Genomic DNA, 12,407 nt, shown 5'->3' with positions numbered 1-12,407 from the left:
GTGAGGAGGTGGTCCGGGCTGCTATCTTCACCGGGGAGGCCTCTTCTAAGCGCTTCGGGCCCGGCCTCAGAATAGTCACGTTGCCTTGACAACGACGCAGATACGTCGTTGTCAAGGCAACGGCTCTATTCCGGGCCGGAAGCGCGGAGAAGAGGCGCCCCCGGTGAAGATAGCAGCCCGGACCACCTCCTCACCGGACCACCTCCTTACCGGACAGCCCTGCAGGACCGGACCAGCGCCGAGCGGAGGTGAGTAGTCAGAACTAAAAGGGGGTGAGAGGGGGGCTGGATGATGTTGAAGGCCGCAGTGGTCTTCAACCTGCGGACCTCCGGAGGTTTCAAAACTACAACTCCCAGCAAGCCCGGACAGCCGATGGCTGCCCGGGCTTGCTGGGAGTTGTAGTTTTGAAACCTCTGGAGGTCCGCATGTTGAAGGCCGCAGTGGTCTTCAACCTGCGGACCTCCGGAGGTTTCAAAACTACAACTCCCAGCAAGCCCGGACAGCCGATGGCTGCCCGGGCTTGCTGGGAGTTGTAGTTTTGAAACCTCTGGAGGTCCGCAGGTTGAAGACCACTGAGGGCGAATGATGAGAGGAGGATGATGAAGGGGGGGGGGTGTGGGGATGATGAAGGGGGGTGGGGATGATGAAGGGGGGGGTGTGGGATGATTACAAGGGGATGATGAAGGGGGGATGTGTGGGATGATAAGGGGATGTGTGGGATGATGACAAGGGGATGATGAAGGGGGGATGTGTGGGATGATGACAAGGGGATGATGAAGGGGGGATGTGTGGGATAAGGGGATGTGTGGGATGATGACAAGGGGATGATGAAGGGGGGATGTGTGGGATAAGGGGATGTGTGGGATGATGACAAGGGGATGATGAAGGGGGGATGTGTGGGATGATGACAAGGGGATGATGAAGGGGGGATGTGTGGGATGATAAGGGGATGTGTGGGATGATGACAAGGGGATGATGAAGGGGGGATGTGTGGGATGATAAGGGGATGTGTGGGATGATGACAAGGGGATGATGAAGGGGGGATGTGTGGGATGATGACAAGGGGATGATGAGGATGTTAATGACGGGTCTGGATGATGACAGGGGGGGATGAGGTATTTCCCACCCTAGGCTTATACTCGAGTCAATAACTTTTCCTGGGATTTTGGGTTGAAATTAGGGGTCTCGGCTTATACTCGGGTCGGCTTATACTCGAGTATATACGGTACTTTTGCCAGGACTTTCCCTATATCTAGACTTGTTACAGATACAAAATAGTAGACTGCTTTGATGTAGGCATGTGGTATGCAAGTATGAGGGCAGACAAATGCACTACAGTCTGCTCAAAAACGTATTTGTGAACAGCAGCAGGACCCAACAGTGCAGCACCACAAAAAAAAAAAAAAAAAAGAAAACCGGGATTAAACCCTAAATTCCCCTCTGTCACAGAGTGTTAAGAATGGGGTGCACTGGTTTTTATACGGTCTACACACAATTCTAACCAGCATATGGTTTGTGGAGCAAAAAAAGCACAGAATTGTGCTAAAAAATGAGGAGATAAGATGGTTCATAAAGTTCAGGCAGCTTTTTGATATGTATGAGACAACAAAAAGCTATCTGGCCCTCTCTGATGCAATGCTCAATAACGTGAATAGGAGGTTTATATATTGTAAGATCCTTCTCAGTGAGAACACCAAACCACTGCATTCCTGTCTGTCCGCAATGCTGATGTGACTAGCAGTTGCAGTGTAACGCTGTGGTATAAGCAATTCAGACACGCGCAGCCCGTCCTCTCTCTCTCTGAGTGCATGGATGAAAAGAGCAGCAGCAAGATGGCTGCCGATTATATAGGGCTGTGACATCACAGGGGTCAATGAATGCTGATAGGCTGCATCTCGCATATGATCCAGGGTCATCCCCCCTACCTCCCTTCCCGCCGTACTTTCCCGCCCTCCCATAATCCCCTGCCCCATGTACTCACATGTGAATCTGCCATTTTAGGTATCCTTTAGCCGGGAAAGCTGTAAAATGGAATTTAATGAATATCGAATATTTCATGAAATTCGTAACGAATTCGCGTTCATCAGCTTCGATTCACTCATCTCTAGTAAATATGATTGTTCCTCTAGGTTTGTTGTCTATTTGATCACTTGCAAATGTGTGCTGCAATATATTGGACGAACAGTACAGTCACTTAGAGCTAGAATGAATAAACACTGTCACAATATACATATTAAATTCATGCAACATAGCGCGTCGAGACGTATCAATATGATCCATGCGGGTGACTTACACTGTCTGACAGTTCAAATCATTGATTTTATCCCTGAAGATGCACACAACCGATACCAGAGACTTATTAATAGGGAATCATACTGGATTTTTAATATAAATTCGTTATGGCCTCATGGGTTAAATGAGATCATAGAAACAACTTCTTTTTAGTTGTGTATGTTCCCTCTATATTCTTCTTTCATTTAACCCGTTTTGTTATATATAAGAGAACCTCATTATACGCTTTTTTATATTTGTATGGTTATTTGTATATTTATAGATACTTTTATTGTTGCCACTGCAAATGGTCTTATGATCTGTACCTTTTTTCCATGTTTTACCTGTGTCTCCCATGTTTTACTCTTGCACAATACTTCATATCCGGTTTGAAGTTTTGAGTATGCCTTGTATAAAGCATAGTTCGAGTTTAGTAAGATCACGTCGGATGAAAAAACCAGAGGGTTTTGAAACGCTTTGCGTGTACAAGTTTATAGAATAACTATTGTTAAAATTACCTGGGATTCCTCCACTTCTTCGACAGCGCGAACACAAGCTTTCAGTTTCCTGCCTGTACCTTTGGTTCCTATTGTCTTCACACTGATTTGGTCGGCGTGGGAAGCCGCTGCAGTCGACTATACCTTATTGCCTTCCAGAGTGTTGTGCCTCTCCAGCACAACCTTACCAGGTGAACGACTTTCCTACCAGATTTCCTCACTCTGGTGTCATCACTGATTCCACACAGGGAGCACTCCGTGTTTGTTCTGTTTTTTGTTTCAAACTCCAGGCAGCCATTCAGCCACTATATGGTCTCCTCATACTGATGTCAAGTCCAGGCTCTGTCATTGTGCTGCCATGTGACATGTGACTCCTTGTTAAATTTGGCCCTTTGTACCCACTCACTGGGGGCCGGGACACTAAAACTTGGGAGTGTTAGCTAAATTTAAAATTTCAAAATCCTCAATTTAAATTTAAATATCTTAAATTTAAAAATCTTAAATTTCAATGGTCTCCTCATGCTTCAGCCACCTCCAGGCTGTGTAATTCAGCCAATATATGGTTTACTGAAGCTGCTGGGCCTGGGACATTACCTACAAATATTTTATGGTAGCATACTGTTTACCATCATTTTTCAATTTCAAAATTAATCTTTTAATCTTAGGGATTGTGAAGCCCTAGTGTCTACTCATGCTGCCAGCTGCTCCAGGCTGTGTCATTCAGCAACTATATGGTTTAGTGATGCTGCTGGGCCTGGGACATTACCATAAATTCCAATTCCCTGCTGTGTCATTCTGCCAGATGATGGTCTCCTCATGCTGCTGCCACCTTTAGGCTCTGTCATTGTGCTGCCATGTGACTACTTGTAAGGTTGGGTTTTGTAGTCATACAGTATTAGTTCAAAAACCAAAAAAAAGGGACCCTTTGGAAGTCACAGAACATACGCAAAACAGTATAAATACACGGAGAACCAGCGTATAATGAATCAAAGATAGAAAAAGTTTTAGTTCAATACAAATCATTTAAAAAACAGTCACAGACAAGAAAATAGGCATAGATTTAAAAACAGGGAAAAAATGACAGTGAAAACCGAAGAAATGGAGTCCAGCACTGGAATAGAATCCCAATATAATCCCCAGATATATACAACCTTGATCACCAAGGTAAAACAATAATGAGGGAAACGGGATACTTGATACCCACCCAGGGGTTAACACAAACAAATTAGTAAACAGTATATCACATAGTGTGAGATAACATTACCAAACAATGCAGACCAAGTGCAGGACGCCACTGCCCGACGTTTCGCCACTCAGGGAGGCTTCTTCCGGGGCGTGGTCTTAGCTGAAGCTGTCCACCATTAAATATATGTCCCCATGCAATCACAGGATCCAGCGCAAATCACATGTGCGCTTCGTCAGCACTCAATGTGTGGTGTAAGGAACCAGGTCCAGAGGCCACCCCAGACCGCGCATGCGTCCGGAGAGTGGGCCCGGCCCGAGCTCCCCACCCACAACCAATCCGCGGACACCATGATGTAAACAAACCTACACGTGCATATTAACATCAACGCTGCACATGGAGGACGCCGGCACCAGCCCCGCCGCCCGAGCGCGCAAGCGCACAGGGGACGGACCAGGGGCCAGCCCCCTCCACCACAGCGGCCAATAGAGAAGTACAAGGTGTATGGGATACGCCCCGCAACAGCAGGACGACATTGAACTGGGCCATATTATGTGGAACCCAGTGCTGAACCGACTCCTCTCCACAGCATGAAGACCCACTGCATCCCCGCCCCCCAAGGCAAGCGCAACTGGGGGCGACGACACCAAGCGCATAGCGAGGCAGCACCGACCCCGTCCCGCAAGCCCAGCGGGGACCAGTGGAACAACAGCACACGGGGAGCAGACAGTATCGGCACCAATTAGATAAAACCTGATAATTTAGAAAATAAATATATAAATATACATAATACTGTATTTCCATGTGGGCTCCAAGTACCTCAGAGATCATAATAAATCAACCAATATACAAAGGTAAAAAGTCTTCATACATATAATAAATACTCAAAAGTGCATATCATACCCGCACAATGTGTATATGTGTATATATATATGTGCATACAGCCTAATAATGACCCATAAATCATAGTGCAAATATATAGACTAAAGGTGCTAAAAAAAATATATATATTAATTCAAGGGATGTTGGCACTGTGCAGCGCGCATCAACATGCGCGTATACACATGTCAGCAAACCTGTGTGTAAACATGTGTAGACGGCGGCAGGGACTTCAAAACGAAGAACAATGCAGTCGATAATAGGATGGAAAATGTGTATAAAAGTACACTGTAGAAGTAGAAATGAAAATGAAAATAAAAATAAATATAAAAATTGAAAAATATAAAAATTGATTGGCAGAATGGACAGTTTCGTTAGTTGTGACTCACTAAAAAACAAAAAACGTGCATAAGTGAGGATTGCAGAAAGTGAACAGTGAAACACACGTGAAGGTGCATGAATGAAAGTGAATATACTATACCTATTGGGCCCGAATCAGATCCATGTGATGAATCATAAACCCTTGCAAAATCCAATCTCCAAAAGATAAACATAAGTCAAGTACTAAATCAATCCAAAAAGCACACATATACCACATATGGGGAGGGAGATGGTTTGTGCCCAACCCCCACCAAGATACGACATGGAGCCCACAAACGATTCCATCCATAAGTATAACATATCAAACATAAAAATACACATATAGTCCATGTATCCCTTAATTGGATCCAAGGTCCAGAAAAAGTGCCCTCCTACTCAGCGTGTCACAGATGTCCAATAGGTAAAAAATATATATGTCAAGAGGTGCCACAGGATAATCAATGTCCAATGGTTAGATTTCATAGAGGTAGACAGCTAAAGAAAAAATGGAAAAAATAGAAAGGTAAAGTAAGTGTTAAAAACTAAACATAATTAAAAATTGTTAAAACACAAATACTGAGCCAAGGACAATACAACAAAAGGAGGTGCGCTACTATAGAAATGGTACAAAGCTATTGGTTTCGTTCAATCCATAAGGTGTCATCGTGTTTAGTTGGAAAATCCACCTAGTTTCACGTTGGGCCAGGTTTTTCTGCCAATTGCCCCGCCTTGGTCCAATCTGGACATGATCAATGCCGCAAAATTTAAGTAAGGTACTGTCACATTGATGCTTCAACTTAAAGTGCCTCGGAATTGTCTTGAGGATCATAGTATCACCATGTAATTTAGCCAACTCAATGTCTCTCACATGTTCTCTCACTCTCCTCTTCAATTCGTGTGTCGTCATGCCAAGGTACATTAAATTAAATGGACAGCTAGCTACATATACCACTCCCTTGGTGTTGCAGTTGATACAGTGGCGAATGCCATAGGTACGAGTCCAAGAACAATCCTTAAAAGTAGTTGTTTTGTCCATATTCGGGCACGCGACACATCTGCCGCATGGACCACTGCCATGTTGTGGACCTCTACTCCCGAATAAAAAAAAAAATAAAAATAAAAAACGTTTCTGATGTAGCATGTAGACTGTGGACTAGCATGTCTTTCAAGTTTTTGGCACGACGATATGTAATGCTGGGATTAAGGGACAGAGACCGTGCCAGGATGTCATCAGTTAACAATATCGGCCAATATTGATTCATAATATCCCTGACCTCCTGATTTTTAGAGTTGAAGTCCATAACACATCTGATGGTTTTGTGCTTTGTTTCCCTTACCTTCTGTAGCCACAGAAGAGATTTCCTATCGCTGTTCTTGGCTCTCCAGTACGCACGTTTTATGCATCGCCTGCTGTATCCACGTTCACAAAACCTCTGACGCAAATCCGCCGCTTGAAGTTCAAACTTCTCTTCATCTGAGCACAAACGCCGTGCTCAGAAAAACTGACCCACTGGAATGTTTCTTATAAGATGTATCGGGTGCGCTGAGGTAGCATGTAATAAGGTGTTCGCAGAGGTCGCCTTTCTGTAAAGGTCAGTCTGGATGAATCCTTGGTTATCCTTGATGAGTCTCATATCTAGAAAATCAATCAAGGAGTTACTGGCCTTATATGTCAAGCGTATGTTACGATCATTAACATTCAGTTCACACATAAACGCCTCCAACTCCAAAAGAGTACCATGCCAAACCATTAGAATATCATCAATGTACCGACCCCACCACACCACCTTGTGGAGGTGTGGTGAGGTGTCAGTGGCAAAAAGGGTCCTCTCCCACAACCCCATAAAGAGATTGGCGTACGAGGGCGCGCACGCCGCCCCCATCGCCGTGCCTTGGCGTTGCAGATAGTACACGCCTTTAAACACAAAGAAGTTGTGGGAGAGGACGAAGGTAAGTAGCTCCACCAGAAAGTGACATATCTCTGAATTCAAGTCACTGGAGTCCAGAAAAAACTTAACTGCCTCAATTCCATCCGTGTGTCTAATTGGCGTATACAACGCCTCCACATCACATGTAACCAGGTACATCCCGTCCTCCATTTGGATACCTTCTACCTTTTTTAACACATCATTGGAGTCCTTGATATATGAAGGCAGTAACTCCACAAAAGGTTGCAAATAATAGTCAAGCAACTTACAGGCAGGTTCTGTTAGTGAATTCGATCCGGATACTGGTGGTCGTCCAGGTGGGGATGTCTCATTTTTATGGATTTTCGGCAGCAAATAAATGGTGGCCACAGTTGGATTAGGTAACAAGAAGCCGTCTGCTTGTCTTCGTGTCAGTAGCCCTTCATCCATAGCTTTTTCCAATATTCCAGACAATTGTGTCCTAAAAGACAATAATGGGTTGAATGTTAGCCGTTGATAACAGGTGGAATCACGCAATTGTCTGTACATCTCCTTTTCGTACATTATCACAGGCCATATCACCACATTACCACCCTTATCCGATGGTTTTATCACCACATCCCGTCTGTCACTCAACTCCTGTAACGCTATGCGTTGTCTGTAAGTCAAGTTGTCCTTATTGTGTCTAGGTTGTACCTGCTGCAACTCGCGTGTGACAGTCTTGACAAACAGATCTATCGCAGGAAACAAGGACGGGAAAGGAGGACGGGAAAGGAGGGTGGGATAGGAGGACGGGATAGGAGGACGGGATAGGAGGACGGGATAGGAGGACAGGATAGATGGACGGGATAGGAGGACGGGATAGGAGGATGGGAAAGGAGGACGGGAAAGGAGGACAGGAAAGGAGGTAGAGATAGGAGGACGGGAAAGGAGGTCGAGATAGGAGGACGGGAAATGAGGTCGGGAAAGGAAGACGGGATAGGAGGATGTGATAGAAGGAAGGGATAGGAGGACGGGATAGGAGGATGGGATAGGTGGACGGGATAGGAGGTCGGGATAGGAGGTCAGGATACGATGACGGAATAGGAGGTCGGGATATGACAACAATATATGAGGACGGGATATGAAGTTAAAAGCTTCCTCCTTTGCTTATTTTCATCCCCAACAAGGATTAGGAAGGAAAAACCGGGCAACGCCAGGTATTCAGCTAGTACAGGATATAACTTACAACTCAGGATCCGTATATGATAAGTAATATAATGTATGTACACAGTGACCCCACCAGCAGAATAGTGAGTACAGCTCTGGAGTAATAGAGGATTTAACTCTGGATAAGTACAGGATAAGTAATGTAATGTGTGTACACAGTGACTCCACCAGCAGAATAGAGAGTATACAGTACCTCTGGAGTATAATATAGAATATAACTCAGGATTTACACGCTCTCCACTTCCTGCAATTATGTCGTATCTCACTGTGGCGTGACGTTGGCTCTTCTCCCAAGCAGCCACTATAGTTACATAGTTACATAGTTAGTATGGTACTCCTAAAGGGCCGCAGTGGATGTGTGAAGACAATTGCATTGCTAGGGTTGGTGTCACCTGATGTGGTAAAAACTAGTGTCACCCCCAAACTCATACCCTCCAATGAAATGTTTTTTAATCTGTCGTGACAGACACCAGTGGTATAGCTCATTGCGGAAAATTATTTCCAGTATAATAGTCAAATATACCAATTGCCACAGGATGGGACAGTGCTAGAGAAGTTTTAACCATTTAAAACTAAAGCTCCCAGTATGACCTAAGCAGTGGTTGTTGTTTCACGCATTATAACTGCAGAACTTACAAGTGACTACAGCTCTGATGGGACATAGTGGGGAGAATACACAATGATATCAGTAACTACAGGTGACATCTTCTCTATAGACTTCCCTTGTCTAATTCAGATGGTACATACCGCCATAACTTCATCCAGCTAAATCTTCTCTCTGCAGAACATGATGCCCAAATGGCTCCTCACTATGTCAGCGCATTCTGATCCTTTATATGAAAACAATAATCATTATAACCCTGCTACACACTGCTTTCAATGAATATAATAATGCTACACACTGTACCCTCTAAATATAATACTACCACACACTGCACTCTTTGAATATGAAACTAACTCACACTGTACCCCCTGAAAATAATACTACCACACACTGTACCCTCTAAATATAATATTGGCACACACTGTACCCTCTAAATATAATACTACCACACACTGTACCCTGTCCTGTGCCCTCATCATATTAATGCCCCCTGTCCTGTTCCCCCCACATAATTATGCCTCGTCCTGTTCTCCCACATAAAAATTCCCTCTGTTCTGTGCCTCCACATATAATACTAATGTCCTCGTCCTCCCCCCAACGTAACCCTGTGCCCCTCACATATAATTCCCACTGTCTTGTGCCACATATAATGCCCCCTGTCTTGTGCCTCATATAATGCCCCCTGTCCTGTGTCCCTCACATATAATGCCCCATCATATGTTTATAGCGGGACCATGGGGTGTAGCGATGTAGATGGTGGGGCTAGATGGTATTAACCCTGGGGCAAGATGTTGTTAACCCCTAGTGTTTGTGACGCCAGAGTGTTTTTTGGGTACCGGAACCACACAAAGGGTATCTCAGCTATTTCAATGGCTAGTTAGTGAAATGAAAGTCCACAACCAGCTATGGTTTAACGGAGGCTTTCCTGAGTTAAGACAGATGGAATTATCTTCAAAGCTAGGCCAGATTCCCAGAGAGGTGTCCAGGAACCAATAAGGACCTCGCAGCTTGCTGGGACCTATTATGCTTGTAATAGACTTTAGATAATTATCTTGAGGCTTGACAATAGACTGGACCTGACTATTTGTAGTGACAGCAGACATAGACTTTTGACTTACTGGAATGACCGTAGGTTTGTGGCCTTCCAGATGCTGGTCACTAGCACTGAGACATCTGCACTGACTGGTTCTCAGTAAAGGAAGAGAAGAGAGCGAATTGTAATGGATGCCCCTTTATATAGTGGGGGGCTGGACTAAAGCCCATTGGTCAAGCTGCGGGTCATAGGTTAAGCTGGTGCTCTCTGGGTAACATCATGTGACAACATAACATAACATGTGACAATCTCACAGGTCCTTTAGACAACTCTCAGGTCCTTTAGACTATCTACACATTAGGACGCTGACTACACATAAGGTAGGATCAATAACATTATAGAAACAGTAGGGGTGACCCTGCAGGGGAGCCCCCAGGTCACCGAGTGACTCAACCTGACAGGGCCTAACTGCAGTGCAGGACCATTGAGGTGGCTGTGGGGCTGGATGCAGTCCTGAGGCATTTTGTGTGGACAAATTCCATTTCAGGCTGATGAAATGTTCCTTTGGTGAAATAATGGATAATATTAGAGTCTCTGTATAAATTATCCCTACACGCTCTGACTTGTGGTTGAACAGGATTAGTGGGACTAATACATATAACTTTACCTTTAACCCCCTTAAGGACAATGGACATACTCCTACGCCCCCGTTTCCGAGTCCTTAAGGACCGAGGACGTAGGAGTACTTCCTGTCCATTCCCGGCCCCCCGCCGCTAGCCGGAGGGGAGCCGGTGCCCGATGCCTGCTGAAATCGTTCAGCAGGCATCGCGACATATCTCCCAGGGGGGTCCAGATCGCTGGACAATTCAGTTTTTCAAGGCAACAGTTTAGGGCCACATGTGGGGTATTGCCGTACTCGGGAGAAATTGTGTTACAAATTTTGGGGGGTATTTTCTGCTATTACCCTTTTTAAAAATGTAACATTTGTTGGGAAACCAAGCATTTGAGGTAAATTTTTTTTTTTTTTTACATATGCAAAAGTCGTGAATCACCTGTGGGGTATTAAGGTTCACATTACCCCTTGTTACGTTCCCCGAGGGGTCTAGTATCCAAAATGGTATGCCATGTGTTTTGTTTTTTGCTGTTCTGGCACCATAGGGGCTTCCTAAATGCGGCATGCCCCCAGAGCAAAATTTGCTTTCAAAAAGCCAAATGTGACTCCTCCTCTTCTGAGACCTGTAGTGCGCCAGCAGAGCACTTTTCACCCCCCTATGGGGTTTTTTCTGAATCGGGAGAAATTGGGCTTCAAATTTTGGGGGGTATTTTCTGCTCTTATCCTTTTAAAAAATGTAAATTTTGGGAAACCAAGCATTTTAGGTAAAAAAAAAATTTTGTTTTACATATGCAAAAGTCGTGAAACACCTGTAGGGTATTAAGGTTCACATTACCCCTTGTTACGTTCCCCGAGGGGTATAGTTTCCAAAATGGTATGCCATGTGTTTTTTTTTTTTGCTGTTCTGGCACCATAGGGGCTTCCTAAATGCGGCATGCCCCCAGAGCAAAATTTGCTTTCAAAAAGCCAAATGTGACTCCTTCTCTTCTGAGACCTGTAGTGTGCCAGCAGAGCCAGGGCCGGATTAACGTAGGGGCTGATGGAGCTGCAGCTCCAGGCCCCTACAGTAAAATAGGTCCAGCCAGCCGCCAAAAAGGCCGCCGAGGAGCGGCCCCCCTCCCTGCCACTACACTATGCTACATACTGCAGCAACAGGCAGGGACCTTGGGCGCGGCCCGGGCCCACCGCTGCCAGCACTATTACCTGCAAATGGTGCGGGCCCCCTTGCCACAATCATATGATGGCCAGCGGTAACCGCCATCAAGTTAATTAATCAGTAATGTGCACGGGTCCGCCGCCACTAAGCAGCCCGCAGGGGCCGCCGTCACATTCTGGACATCCCTGTGTCCCGAAAGATATTTTCGGGACACAAGGATGTCTCGTTACCTCTCTGCGGTGGCCCCCCGCGTTAACTTTAAAAACGCAGGGGCCGCTGGGAGATAGGGCACGCAGGGACGTCACTGACATCCCGTGCGTGCACCCATAGCAACAACAGAGCGGAGCAACGAGGAAGAGGACGCGCACGCATGGTAAGGCAAGTTAAGTTGCCAATAGCAACCCCCCCTGGCGAGAGTCAACCCTGCCGATAACAATGCCCCTCCCCCCTCAGGTCCCGGTCGCAAATCTTCATTTCTTCTGCGACCCGCGCGGGACACCGACGGTGATGTCACTCACAGCCGCCGCCAGGGAGAAGGAGCAAGGCACGGGCCGGGGGGTAAGTTTATGTATGTATGTGTGTGTGTGTGTGTGTGTATGGGGTGGGGGGGGGTCCTATACTTATGTGGGAGCCTCCAGCTGTTGCAATACTACAACTGCCAGCATGCCTGGAGAGCCTTTGGCTGTCTGGTCATG

The sequence above is a fragment of the Hyla sarda genome, chromosome 2 (genome assembly GCF_029499605.1).
Source record: "Hyla sarda isolate aHylSar1 chromosome 2, aHylSar1.hap1, whole genome shotgun sequence".
Classification (NCBI taxonomy): domain Eukaryota; kingdom Metazoa; phylum Chordata; class Amphibia; order Anura; family Hylidae; genus Hyla; species Hyla sarda.
This window is presented reverse-complemented; position numbering follows the sequence as displayed.